This window comes from Bos grunniens, chromosome 8, assembly GCF_055505025.1.
Source record: "Bos grunniens cultivar Pamir isolate PY7600 chromosome 8, Bosgru_T2T1.0, whole genome shotgun sequence".
NCBI classification, from domain to species: domain Eukaryota; kingdom Metazoa; phylum Chordata; class Mammalia; order Artiodactyla; family Bovidae; genus Bos; species Bos grunniens.
This window is the reverse complement of record NC_141172.1, coordinates 16,546,287-16,558,957: the sequence shown is the minus strand read 5'-3', so window position 1 is coordinate 16,558,957 and position 12,671 is coordinate 16,546,287. Positions and strand designations below refer to the sequence as shown.

Here is a 12,671-nt window from a genome sequence, read left to right as displayed (position 1 = left end):
CCAGCTATACTCTTATCCTCAGTTTGGCCTACCAGACTAGTTTTGAGTCTCAGAGAGGAGGCTGCTGTTGTTTAATTGCTAAGTCATATCCAATTTTTTGTGACACTATGGACTATAGCCCAGCAGGTTCCTCTGTTCATGGGATTTACCAGGCAAGAATACTGGAGTGGGTTATCATTTCCTTCCCCAGGGGATCTTCCCAACCCAGGGACCTGCATCTCCATCATTGCCAGGCAGATTCTTTACCACTGAGCCACTGAAAGTGAACATTACTCAGTCGTGTCCGACTCTTTGCAACCTCCTAGACTGTCCATGGAATTCTCTAGGCCAGAATACTGGAGTGGGTAGCCTTTCCCTTTTCCAGGGGGTCTTCCCAACCCAGGGATCAAACCCAGGTCTCCCATATTGCAGGCGGATTCTTTACCAGCTGAGCCACAAAGGAAACCCAAGAAGACTGGAGTAGGTAGCCGATCCCTTCTCCAGGGGATCTTCCTGACCCAGGAATCGAATCAGGGTCTCGCATATTGAAGGCAGATTCTTTACCCACTGAGCTATCAGGGAAGCCTCAAAGAGGAGGGAGAGAGTTCAAAACTGAACAGGCTGACTCAAGACAATCAGGACTGCCTTGGAGCACGAAAACCAAATAATACATGAATTCAGGATAAGGTGGGTGTTAGGCAATGGGAGGATACAGTGTGCCTGCTCACATCAGGACCAAGGAGAGCAGCAGAACTGAATTATGACGGCAACGTAGAAACACAACAGCAGCAGTGCTCACTTATTGCAACTAATGGCAGGCCCAGTGCAGATCTCTCACTGGGCCCTGATGGAGACATGATTTGGGGATTGTTCATTAGCAAATGGATTTTAGAGGTAAAATGAAATGAAGATAATCATGTTAATGGAATATAATTCATACCTACATCCAGTCAGACCTTAGCCATGAAATTTATATAACATGTTGTACATATATCATCTTTAAACCAAACAGTTTCTTAAAAGACTTTTGCTGTGATGATTGCCGACAATATATTTCATGTATCTGAACACTCCCCATCGTCACCCACTATGGAAAGCAGCCCAGGTGAAGAAGAAGCTGGAAACAAGACATATCTGATCCCAATGCATTGTTTAATGTGCCAGCTGCAGTAGACTCGTCCAAGAGAAGTTGGGAGATTAAGGATTAACTGTTAATGAAGCACCTTAAATATACCAAGACCCGTGTCAGACATTTAACGATACCACCTAACTCTTACATCAGCTAGAAGAAGGATTAATGATCACTCTGCCATAGACAAATTCAGAGGAAGCAGAATTCAGTTCATACACTTGTCCTACAATTAGCCTTAGAAAACCCTCTGTGACATCATCCACAGGAGGCCATGTTTTGTCTCTTTTCTTTATGGAAGTTGTCAGAACAATACCCTAAGTCTAACCATAACCCTATCTTCCCATGTCTCTCTTCCAGTCTAACTACAAGAGATGCATGCAGATAACCTTTACGCAAATAGCCTACCTGCTGGCACAACACACCACTAAGAAACTGAGGAGCCAGTGGGACTCCATGACTCAGGGAGCTCAAACCCGGTGCTCCGTGACAATCTAGAGCAATGGGACGGGTGGGAGGTGGAAGGGAGGTTCAAGACAGGGAGGACATCCGTACTGTAGGAGGAAATGGCAACCCATTCCAGTGTGTTCCTGCCTGGAGAATTCCATGGGCAGAGGAGCCTGGCAGGCTACAGTCCGTGGGGGGTCGCACAGAGTGGGACACAACTGAAGCAACTTAGTCCATAGGACACATGGTGGATTCACGTTGACATATGGCAGAAACCGACACAATATTGTAAAGCAATAATTCCCAATTAAAAAATATTAATTGAATAAAAATTAAAAAAAAAAAGAAACTGATGGCCCTGATATTCTGAAAATTTCAACAATTGGAAGAGTTTGTTGCAAACAAAAGAAACCGACCCAGGCTAACTTGAGCACAAAAGGTATTCTCGGCATACATGTTAGCTTACATAATCAAAAGGAACCAGAAGAGCCAGGACTCAAGCATAAAGAGCAACCAGGTTAACTCTGGGGAGCAGAAGCAAATGGGCCATGTCCTCAGGGCTCCGCTATCAGGACAAATGAGCCGCAGGCTGTTTGCATCATGAGATATCTCCACTCAAGATTCAGGTCGAGGGAGAGAGGGAGGCTGTGCGCCCACCTGGGTGATGGGCTGAGGCCGGCAGGAGAGAGGAAGGCTCAAAAACTGAATCCATGCAAGCCTGCACATGCCAGGGGAGGAGACGTCCCCACCGGAGAGTCAAAGTGCTGGGCTGGCGAAATAACGGATCCCCACTATGGTAACGAGAAGCCTCCCAGGCCCTCACAAACGCCTTCCCTTGTCACATGACAGAGCGCTTTCTGCTTACTCACACATTCCTCACAGGGCCCTCTGACGCGCAGGCTGAGCCACGGAGGACTCCGTCTCCCTCACTATCACCACGCACCAGAACCCCTTCCAGCTTTGATTCATTACACACATCACTTCTATCTTAGCCACCAGAACATGATCTATATGGTAATTTATTTCACTGCTTTGTACTGGCTGCCGCCCCCTCACGTCCTATATCATTTAGGCTGAGTTCTGCATAGGCAGCAGTGAACATTCAGACCCAGCCCTGGTGGAGAAAAAAGAACTCTCCCAGCCCTCCTCACAGAGGGCATCAGCCCAGCCACAGTAGACAGGACAGATTAGCCTCAAGCCCTCTGCCAACATCCGTGTTTTGGAGAATGCTGAGTTCTACAAATCAGAGATGGAGAAAATGAGCAGACAAATGGGTGTAACTGAATCGAACAGCCACAAGCATTGCTCTGAAAGCACACAAAAGCCCTTCTACAGAGATACTGGGTTCTTGAAATTAAGCACTGTAGAGTGTCCAGAGAGAAGTCTAGAAATTTCCTGAACCAGGAGGCAGGATTTGTGATTCTGAAATAGAGATACTGCGTTTGAATTATCCACTTCATTAAGATACCCAAAGAGGTTTTCAATTTACCATTATGACGTTCAAAAATAAAAACATGGGCAAAGGCTACCCTTAGAGATAAACAAAAGTCTGTGCAGGGAGGAAGAGATGAAGCGATGGCTTTGCCAGCAAAAGGAATGAAGCAAAGAATCGGCTGTTACCTGGTGGCCTCCAGAGCTGCATGTTTAACAGGCTCTTTATTTCTGTAAATCTGTCTTCAGAATAATTTGTGGGACAGGCATGCCTCCTTTTACTGTATTTACTAGGTAAAGCAACTTGGTAGGAAAACCTGGACAGCTACAGGGTCAGGGAGAGAGCAACTTACAGACCTCAGAATCTTCCTCCCTCGTTTCCCAGCTAAGTGGTCCCCTCACTGCAGGGGAACCCATAGTTCTAGAAGTGGCCAGGAGACAGGCGTGGAGAAGTTGAGTATCTCTGTTCATGAGGTCAGAGAGTCATGACAGTTTTTGTGCTAATTTTTTCTTATAGTTAATTTTTGTTTCCAAGGAAAGAGCAAAGAAGGGTTGCGAGAAGGGAGGGGATATATAAGAGGATTATTAAACAGGAATTTTTAAGAAAGATTAACATTCGACATTAAGTTTGTCTGTGAACTAAGGCTCTTCATCTGCTCATACTTGAAAGAGATCTCCTTCACATAAAGAAGGTCCTATATGAGCAGAATCAAGTGTGTGTGGGTGTGCATTTTCACACACACAGGAGTGGGAGGTAGACTGCCATAGTCCAGATGTGTTCTAGGTGCTTGAGCCATCCTCACCAGGAACTAAGTTGCAGATTGGCCATAGTTAGCTTTTTTGTTCCATATGCCAGAGTGTTTATTACTATTATTTTAGAACAACATATAAATGACCACCAGTTGTAAGTGCTAAGATGTTTTTAATGTTCTCATTTCCCTAAGTGAATTTTCAACTTACAAATGGATATCAGCTCCTGCTACTTAGCATAAAACTACTTAGCATAAAAGATCCTTCTTTTGGGCTTCCAGGCTCAGACGGTAAAGCGTCTGCTCGCAATGCAGGAGACCTGGGTTCGATCCCTGGGTTGGGAAGATCCCCTGGAGAAGGAAATGGCAACCCACTCCAGTACTCTTGCCTAGAAAATTCCATGGATGGAGGAGCCTGGTGGGCTACAGTCCATGGGGTCACAAAGAGTCGGACACGACTGAGTGACTTCACTTTCACCTTCTATTAACAAATAGCCTATCCGATCTTGTGTCTCCTCATTTCTAGTACTGTGACTTAGCCAGGCTGATGCACATTCGATGTTCCACGTATGTTTAAGACTTTCCAGAAGCTATGCCTTTGTTTATAACATTCCACACATTGGGAAAAGCCTCCTCAATTCCAATTCTTGATCTTCATTGTCATAGTTCATGATTCACAAATTACCTTTGCCCTGAGCCTAAGCCCACACTGACCTTTTAAGCTCTCACCACAATAATTTTCCTGTCCATAGGTTGCCTTTAGATGCCCTATAGCTATCCATACATTTATTGTTTTTATGTTCACAGTTTATGAGCATTTCAAAGGCAGCAACCAATCTGTCCACACCTTTGCAACCCTAAAGCCATGAACTATGGGGGAGAGGGTACTGCAGTACATACTCAGAAAGTTTTGTTGAATAATTAAGTAGACCTCTTTGAATGGCAACAGACCGTACTCAAAGCACAAGAGAGGGAGGAAAGGGAATGGAGGTAATAAAAAAAATGTAAAAACCGTGGCCCCACTCCCCAAGGGACTTACCTCTACCTCTGGAGAGGCTAAAACCCACATAAAAAATCACAAGAGTACACATCTGACACATAAATTCACATTTTTACCTCGGGGAAATATAACCTACCCTGTGTAGTCCTCTGACCCAGTGTATACAGGTGTCTCTGTGGCTACAGGGGAATCGTGAAGATCCGGGAACTGATGAAATCAACAGACCCAGGGAAGTGCCCCCAGCAGGTTTTACTGGGGGGATTCAGGATCTCATGGTTTTAGGAGAAGCCCCTATCCCGGACAGGGCAGAAGACAACTGAGGGGGGCAACCAGAGGTGTGATGTTACTGGCTATCACCCAGGAGTTTGGTCAATCCAACTCAAAGAGATTCCTTTTTAAACATTTTATTTTTCCAGCTATATTGAAGTATAAACAGTATGCCAAAAATACACATAATTAATGTACATAATTTGGACACATGTATACACTCACCTTACCATCACCACTATCAAGGTAATAGATGTATCACCTCCAAAAGTTTTCCTGTGTACCTCTGTCAGTTTTTATTTTCTTTGTGTGTGTGTGTGTGTAGAGCAATTAGCAATTAGTGTGTGTAGAGAGCAATTTGCTAGCAGAGAGCAAATCTCATGCTAAGTGCGCAACATCTTATGTTAACTATAGGAACTATGATGTACAGCACATATCTGGAACTTATTATGTATAAATATAACTTTATCCCTAAGAAGACTCATTTTCAGAGAAGCAGCTGTCACACTGATGTGAACTGCCCTCTAGAGGCAGGAGGAGAGTAATGCTGGTCAGCCCATCTGCGCAGGAATGTTGCTAGAAAGCCAGTGACACTTTCCTCTGGATACCTTCATAGGCTTGAAAATACAGAAAGTGGGTGGAGGCTCACTCTGCTTTATTTTTCTAATTCCCTTAGAAAGTGCCCAGGCGTGCTTCATTTTCCATCAGCACACTTATCACCACCTGGCGTAATATCCATTTATTTGCTTATTTGTTATCTTATTTCTCCCGTTAGAATACGAGAAAACCTATTTAGCCTGTTTTGTTTTGCAGCTTCTAGAATGGAGCTGGTCTCTTGGCAAGTGATCATGAATAATTGTTGAATAAATGTATTATTTATAGATAACTAAATTAAATAATTTACTAATTGTTCAAGATGCATTTCAATCCCTTTACATTTCACTTTGCAGAATATGGTGCCTATTCAATGGATAAAGCCTGAACTTCATCTGATGCTCAAAGGAAAAAAATCATAGTTCCTTATCAAAATGGTTTAAATGACTAAATAATATAGCATAGTGTCTGCAACTGAAAAGTAGTTTAGTAAATTTTGTTTATCAACTACCAGAAATAGTTGAATTCTCTCCCATCACACATGCACACATACATACTTTAATGGTAAAATATCTCCCTATTTATCTTCAATGATGGACAAATACCTTATCTTAGGCACATTTGTCTTTAAAGTATAGAAACATAATTCTTAATAATTACTCAAAGCATGCTTAATAAATTAATGAATCTTGCAATAGACATTCTCTAACAGGACCAATGATACCTTGTGTAGTTAATCCAATGCCTAAATCCTGAAAGGTGCTAATATGAATTGCAAATATGCTAAATTTATTAATATCATAAAAAAGCAGTCTTAAAATTAAACCCCTGCTATTATCAATAATACTTCTGTTGTGTTAGAAATAAGATCATGAATACCTTTCTGCTTTCAGTTTTTATCTTGCTCTTATTCAGAACAGTTATGAATAATAAATTACACCTATCTCTGTTAAGAAAGACTTCAGAAAGCCCTAAGTTTTGCCTGTTTTACTTCAGAAACTTGTTGCTGACTCATGTGTCTCATCTTCTCATTCTTTCCCTACCTTAGGGCTGATTTGAATTCGTCTGACAACTGGCCTTCTTGTCCTTTCTATCTTCTTATTTTGTGGATCACTGGCCAGAAAACAGTGGCTCTCAATAAAACACACGTGAGACACTATAGACAGTTTTGAATGCAATTAGAGGGAGCAACGTTTTCTTGTTTTGTTTTGTTTTGAATCTGTATTTTAACACTATTTTCCATCATGCAGGTGTGACCCTTATACTTGAATGGAGTGCTAAACATCTAATAGCCAGAGTTAGAACATGATTCTGTAAAGAGTAACTAAACCAGATTTTGCTCCACCTCTACAACACTGGTCACACTACCCATGTTGTTTGTGGTCTTTTACAGCCTTACCCAAGGCTCATCTGACAATACTTCACTTCTGTTTCCAACTAACCAACAACTCAGAATTTTTTTTAACATCATGTCTTCTGGTCTTCTCAGGCTTCCTACGTCTGCATCCCTCCCCAGAGCACTCATTTCTGCTTTCACAGCCTCTTCAAACTCTCAAGTCATAGGAAAGGGCACAGGGAGGACCAAAGCCTGACAGGACACAAGACTCGGCTGGTCTCAAACTCAGGACGTTCTCTACCCATTTCCAATTTGTCAAAGCATGACTCAGGTGAAATGGCTCCTTTTCAGCTTCCTGAGCCAAACATACTAACACCTCCTTCAGTATTCCTCCACCACTCTGTTAGCACTGACATGATCCCATTCAGCAAATATTTAGAAAGGAAATTTTTAATGTCATCAGATTTAAATAGAGACATGTGGCCAGTGATTACTGTAGAGTGCAGCTACATTGCATAGTGTAGATGTAGAATGACACCCCTGTTTCCAGCACCGCCTGAGAAACTTTATTTTTCCAGTGACTTCAATACCTTCTCTCCTATCTCAGTTTGTTCAAGAATAGTTTTGTTTTAGTATTCTTTTTCTCCCGTAGAGATGCTATTTTCTTGAGAGGCTACTTTCTCAAATGCTTTTTCTATTTTTTAATTGTTTTCATCCTTTTCATATTAGAGATTTCCTTCTAACCTGATCTTTGGCTCCCCCCCTCAACATAAAAGTGTGAAATTTAACATCCGAATAGAAGTACGTGCTTATGGATAGAGCTTGTGGATGGTGGTCTTTTTTGCACATGGAAGTGACCAATAATGTTGAATTGTTTATTTTTAAAGTTAGCGAATCCCCCATGTCAACTCATTCAGGTTGTTAGACGCAACAGAAAACTTCTGTGCATACCCAGCTCTAGGTGTCCAAAAAGCTGACAGAGGACAACAGTAGAACAAAGGTCTCAACCTTCAGCATATACTTTAGTACTAATGTGGCCTGTCTTCAATAGGGAAGACTTTTCTTGCATTTACAGTACATAGATCCTCTGGTATTACTCGCCAGAGAATGAAACCCCTATGTGTTCTATCTAGAGGCAGAAAGAACATTGCCTGTCTGCAGGATGGGATGGAGAAACTTTTGGTGTTATAAATGCTTCGTAAGCAAACTTTCAGCCATTTCATAAGATTTAAGCATCATCTGAGCCCTTCAAAGTGAAAGTGAAGTCGCTCAGAAATAAAAAAAAAAGTCGCTCTTTGCGACCCCATGGACTGTAGCCTATCAGGATCCTCCGTCCATGGGATTTTCCAGGCAAGAGTGCTGGAGTGGATTGCCATTTCCTTCTCCAGGGGATCTTCCCAACCCAGGAATCGAACCCATGTCTCCCACATTCCGGGCAGATGCTTTACCATCTGAGCCACCAACGAAGTCCTTCAAAGGTTGCCACAAATAAACTGGGTGGTTTCTTAGACCTCCCTGCTGTCCATGTATTAGTTTGCTTTCTAGAGACTTCTTGATTAATCAGTATTCTGAAGAATCTGCCTGCCAATGCAGGGAACATGGGTTCAATCCCTGGTCCAGAAAGGTTTCACATGCCATGGAGCGACTAAGCCCATGGGCCACATCTACTAAAGCCTGCACACCCTAGAGCCCATGCTGTGCAACAAGAGCCACCCAAATGAAAAGCCTGAGCACCACATCTAGAGAATGGCCCCCATTTGCTGCAACTAGAGAAAGCCCTCACGCAGCAACAAAGACCTAGCACAGCCAAAAATAAATCAAATTAAATTACTACTCATCCTCTCCTGTTCTGACCACCTTTCTGATAAGGTTGAGCTGAGGTAACTATGTGTTCAGTCTATTATTTTTAACCAGAATACGTCAATATATCTTTCTATTTAAATGTGAGGGGTTTTTGTAGACAAAGAACACTGCCTGCCATTTCAGTAAACAACAAATGTTGCTCACCATCAAGCCATCAGCCTCAGCAGCCCACAAGGACACTGCACCCTGATGGGATGGAGAAAAACAGGATACCAGCCCTAGATACCTGAGATCCACAAAGGATTTATCTTAATGAGTTCAGATTTTTGGGTCTTATACATAGAAGGCAATGGCAACCCACTCCAGTGTTCTTGCCTGGAGAATCCCAGGGACAGAGGAGCCTGTTGGGCTGCCATCTATGGGGTCGCACAGAGTTGGACACGACTGAAGCAACTTAGCAGCAGCAGCAGCAGCAGCATACATAAAAAAGCACTAAAGTCATTTACTTGAGATGCCTGGTTTTTGTGATTAGTAGTTATATTTTGATGTTCCCTTATGTGGGTTTTTTTCCCTCAGGAAAAATTCCTATACACCTGGTTCCTCTCTTACCTCTTTGGAACAGCATCTCAGAGAGAGAGGTTGTCTCCCAGGCTATAGCTCTAAGTGCATTCCCCAGATAAAAATAAAAAACAACTTTTAGGTGGTGTATTTTTTTTTCTAGTCAGCAGTGAGATGGAGGGATCTTATCCATCCTTTTGTTTCTAGTGCACAGTGCATCAAACAGGACAAGCGCTCTACAACAGTCACTAAAAGAACAGATAAATACAAGAACATATAGATCATTGGAAGAAGGATGGATGGATGGGTAGATGGATGGACACAAGAGAGAGCAACTTCTTCTTGGCTCAAAGAGACTGTGTGAACTATCACCCTATGGGAAAAAAAAGAGCTCTCTTTTGACATAGACTGCCTTTGGAGTTGTCTTTCTACCCTGTAAAGAGGTATACCTGCTTTCTAGATCATCAAATGTTTCTCTGGCTTGAATCACAGTGCACTGATATTGACTAGGCTATGCGTGAGATCATTCACCCCTTTTCTATGTTTTATCTTCCCATCAGCAGCCAGTTACATCCCCCAGGCATCTTGTTATGAATAGCATAACAGAAAGTAAAGCTCATTGCTCCTTCTCCTGGAAACTTATGAAGCAACATTGCTACAGTAAGAGACAGTGCCTTGCAATGCAGATTTCATGGATTTTCCATGAAGCATTGTAAGGTAACAGTACGCTTTTCAGTGATTTTTGCTCTGCAGAAGAGTCTTGATTGCATCTAGCATACAATACCATAGCAGTGAAATTCATGAATATTTTACTCATACAGAGAAAAGGAGCCTGCCTAAATAGCTTTTATTTTGTAAGGTTTCAGATTTAGGTGTTTTCTTTTTTTTTTTTTTTTTCCCTCCCCTCCCAGATTCTTTCTTTTCCCTTAAACCCTACATTAAACAGCTGCTTTGAAAGTTTCTCTTTCCCTTTAAGTGTTTTCACATTTCCAGGCGGTGCTCCTATGATCTAATAAAATTAAGCTATCAGGGGGAAATCATCGCATCAGGGCTGGGGAAGCATTGTAAAGCACCAGACATCTCGCTAGAAGAGCATCTCTCGGGAGTTTGCTCCGGGAAAGAAGCAGTGGGTGGAATTGCTGAGCTCCTTGGTCTGTTAAGCTGATGCCTGCCTTCCCACACTTGTCTTCTTTACATAAGCACTTTCCTTTTAAGGCAGCCCACGGCAGCTCTGGGAGAGAAGCCGTCAGGCACAACGGTCAGATCTAAATATTCCAGGGAGGAGATAAAAATAAAGTGTTGTACCTGAGTGAATGACCTTCTAACATTTCCAATCTTGAGCTGCTCGATGAAAGTGCTTTCACTTCCCACCTCACTCACCATCCCCACTTTCTGATGTCCTTGTAAATTTTAACTTCCAGGGGACAGCATATGCTTCTGATTGTTAATAGCTACAGCAAAAAGACTGGGGCTTTTTTTTTTTTTTTTTGACATGCAGCATTTCATCCAAACTAAAAATGGGCAGCAAGTCAATCCTCAAGTACAACTCACTGGAAATTTATGCCCCCAATGACTACTCATCTAGACAAGTGTATTTTCTTCTACGTAAATCCCTTTTACTTTTGCGACTTGGCTGACTATTGTTCCTTAATGAAGACACAGTGTAGACAAAAACTGACTTCTATAGACAACTGATGCTCCTACTTTAGTGGAATTACTTGGAAGGCTTTATTTAAAATACAGATCTGTAGGCCCTATTCCATATTTCCCAAATCAGAATGTTGGTGGTATTTCAAAAAATTCATGAAATCTAATCTCTAGAATACAATGGGGCTTGAACAAGAAATATAAAATATTTTGGTTTGCTGATTTTAAACATCACAGACTGGCAAAGTTAGACAAATCTAAGGTTGGATAAAGTCTTCCCCACATCCTCTGTACCCTGTCTTTTCTCCTTTCTACCTACTGTTTCTTTCGTCCCTTCTACTTATTCGAGGTCTACATTTAATTTTTGCTTGAAAATGTTTTTCATCTGGGATCCTTCATATGCAGCACAGTATCGAGAATGAAGCAGGCAGTTCACCAGGGTTAACTAGTATCTGAAGATTAAGAGGCCAGAGGAGTGGCGCTGTGAAAGGAGACTATTATAAGTTCTCATTACTCTGGGAAGAACTCTAGGAAGAAGTCTTGTATTTACATGATATTTCAACCACATTTTTGTGTCCCCAGAAGAATGATTTATTTCTATGACTCCATGGGGCAGATTTTCTTATTTAAGTGGGTTCCTCTGTAGATTGACTTGAGTGAGTCACCTTTGACAGATTTTTGGGTTCTATGTTCTCTGGCTGTCTCTGGTCACTTGTGGAGTCCACTCTTCCAACAGCCTCAGAATAACAGAATGAACATTTCAAACAGCTGTCATGAGGAGAATCAACATGACCGAATATACAAAGAGCTATGATTCTTGGCAGGTATTTATAACAGAAAGCACTTCCTTATTCTGAAATAACTGAGGTAATCCCCTTCCTTTTCCCTTTTCTCTCTTTCCTCCACCTCTTACTTTTCTCTCTTACACAAATGCTTTGGCGGTAACAAGGTACAAAAATAGAGATCCAGAGTTGTCATTTTTGTGTCAAATGGCTAGAAAAATGGTACCTGCCTCGGAGCATTTCATTAGGAAATAAACAGGATAACATTTGAAAGTACATAGTGTTACCAAGTCCAAGCTCGCTCTACTCAATGCAAGCAAGGTAAGTCAGTGAATCTGAGACAAGGTGTTAGGGTCAGAAAGGGACTTTATTCAGGAGCCGGCTGACCAAGAAGATGGCAGGCTAGTGACTCAAAATAACCATCCTGTGGGTGCCTCGTTGCCAAGTTCTTTTCTAGATCAGAGATGGGGAGGGGGGGAAGGTAAGGAAACAAAGGAAAAAGACTATTCAATCCTTGCAAATATCCCCTAGAATGGCAAGCTTCAGTCAGGGGAATGTGTTAGTTTTAGTTCCTTACAGTCAGTCCGTCACAGCTGCGGCTCAGGTTATCTCCCCTGAGGCAGGCCATTGTGTATGCTTATAATAACAAAAGCAGCAAAATAAGGGTTAAAGTCACGTAACCAGATCCAGTATAAATTCAAAATTGACCCTTTCCAGTTACAACAGCATAGATCTAAAATGCAGGAGAGCTTAGAAGATAGTCACTGTACTAACCGTGCACCTAGAGCATATAAAATGAGTTTGCAAGTGTTTCCAATAAGAGCTTCTACAAGTTTAGGCTAAGTCACTTCAGTCGTGTCCGACTCTGTGCGACCCCATAGACGGCAGCCCACCAGGCTCCCCCGTCCCTGGGATTCACCAGGCAAGAACACTGGAGTGGGTTGCCATT

The 12,671-nt window shown here is 42.2% G+C and overlaps 1 protein-coding gene across 16 annotated transcripts in view; it reads right to left on the bottom strand.

Annotated features, from left to right (window-relative positions):
- LOC147366710 (uncharacterized) overlaps positions 1-12,671 on the bottom strand; it is a 1,020,409-nt gene that overhangs the window by 790,255 nt on the left and 217,483 nt on the right. The gene's annotated exons all lie outside the window — the stretch shown is intronic.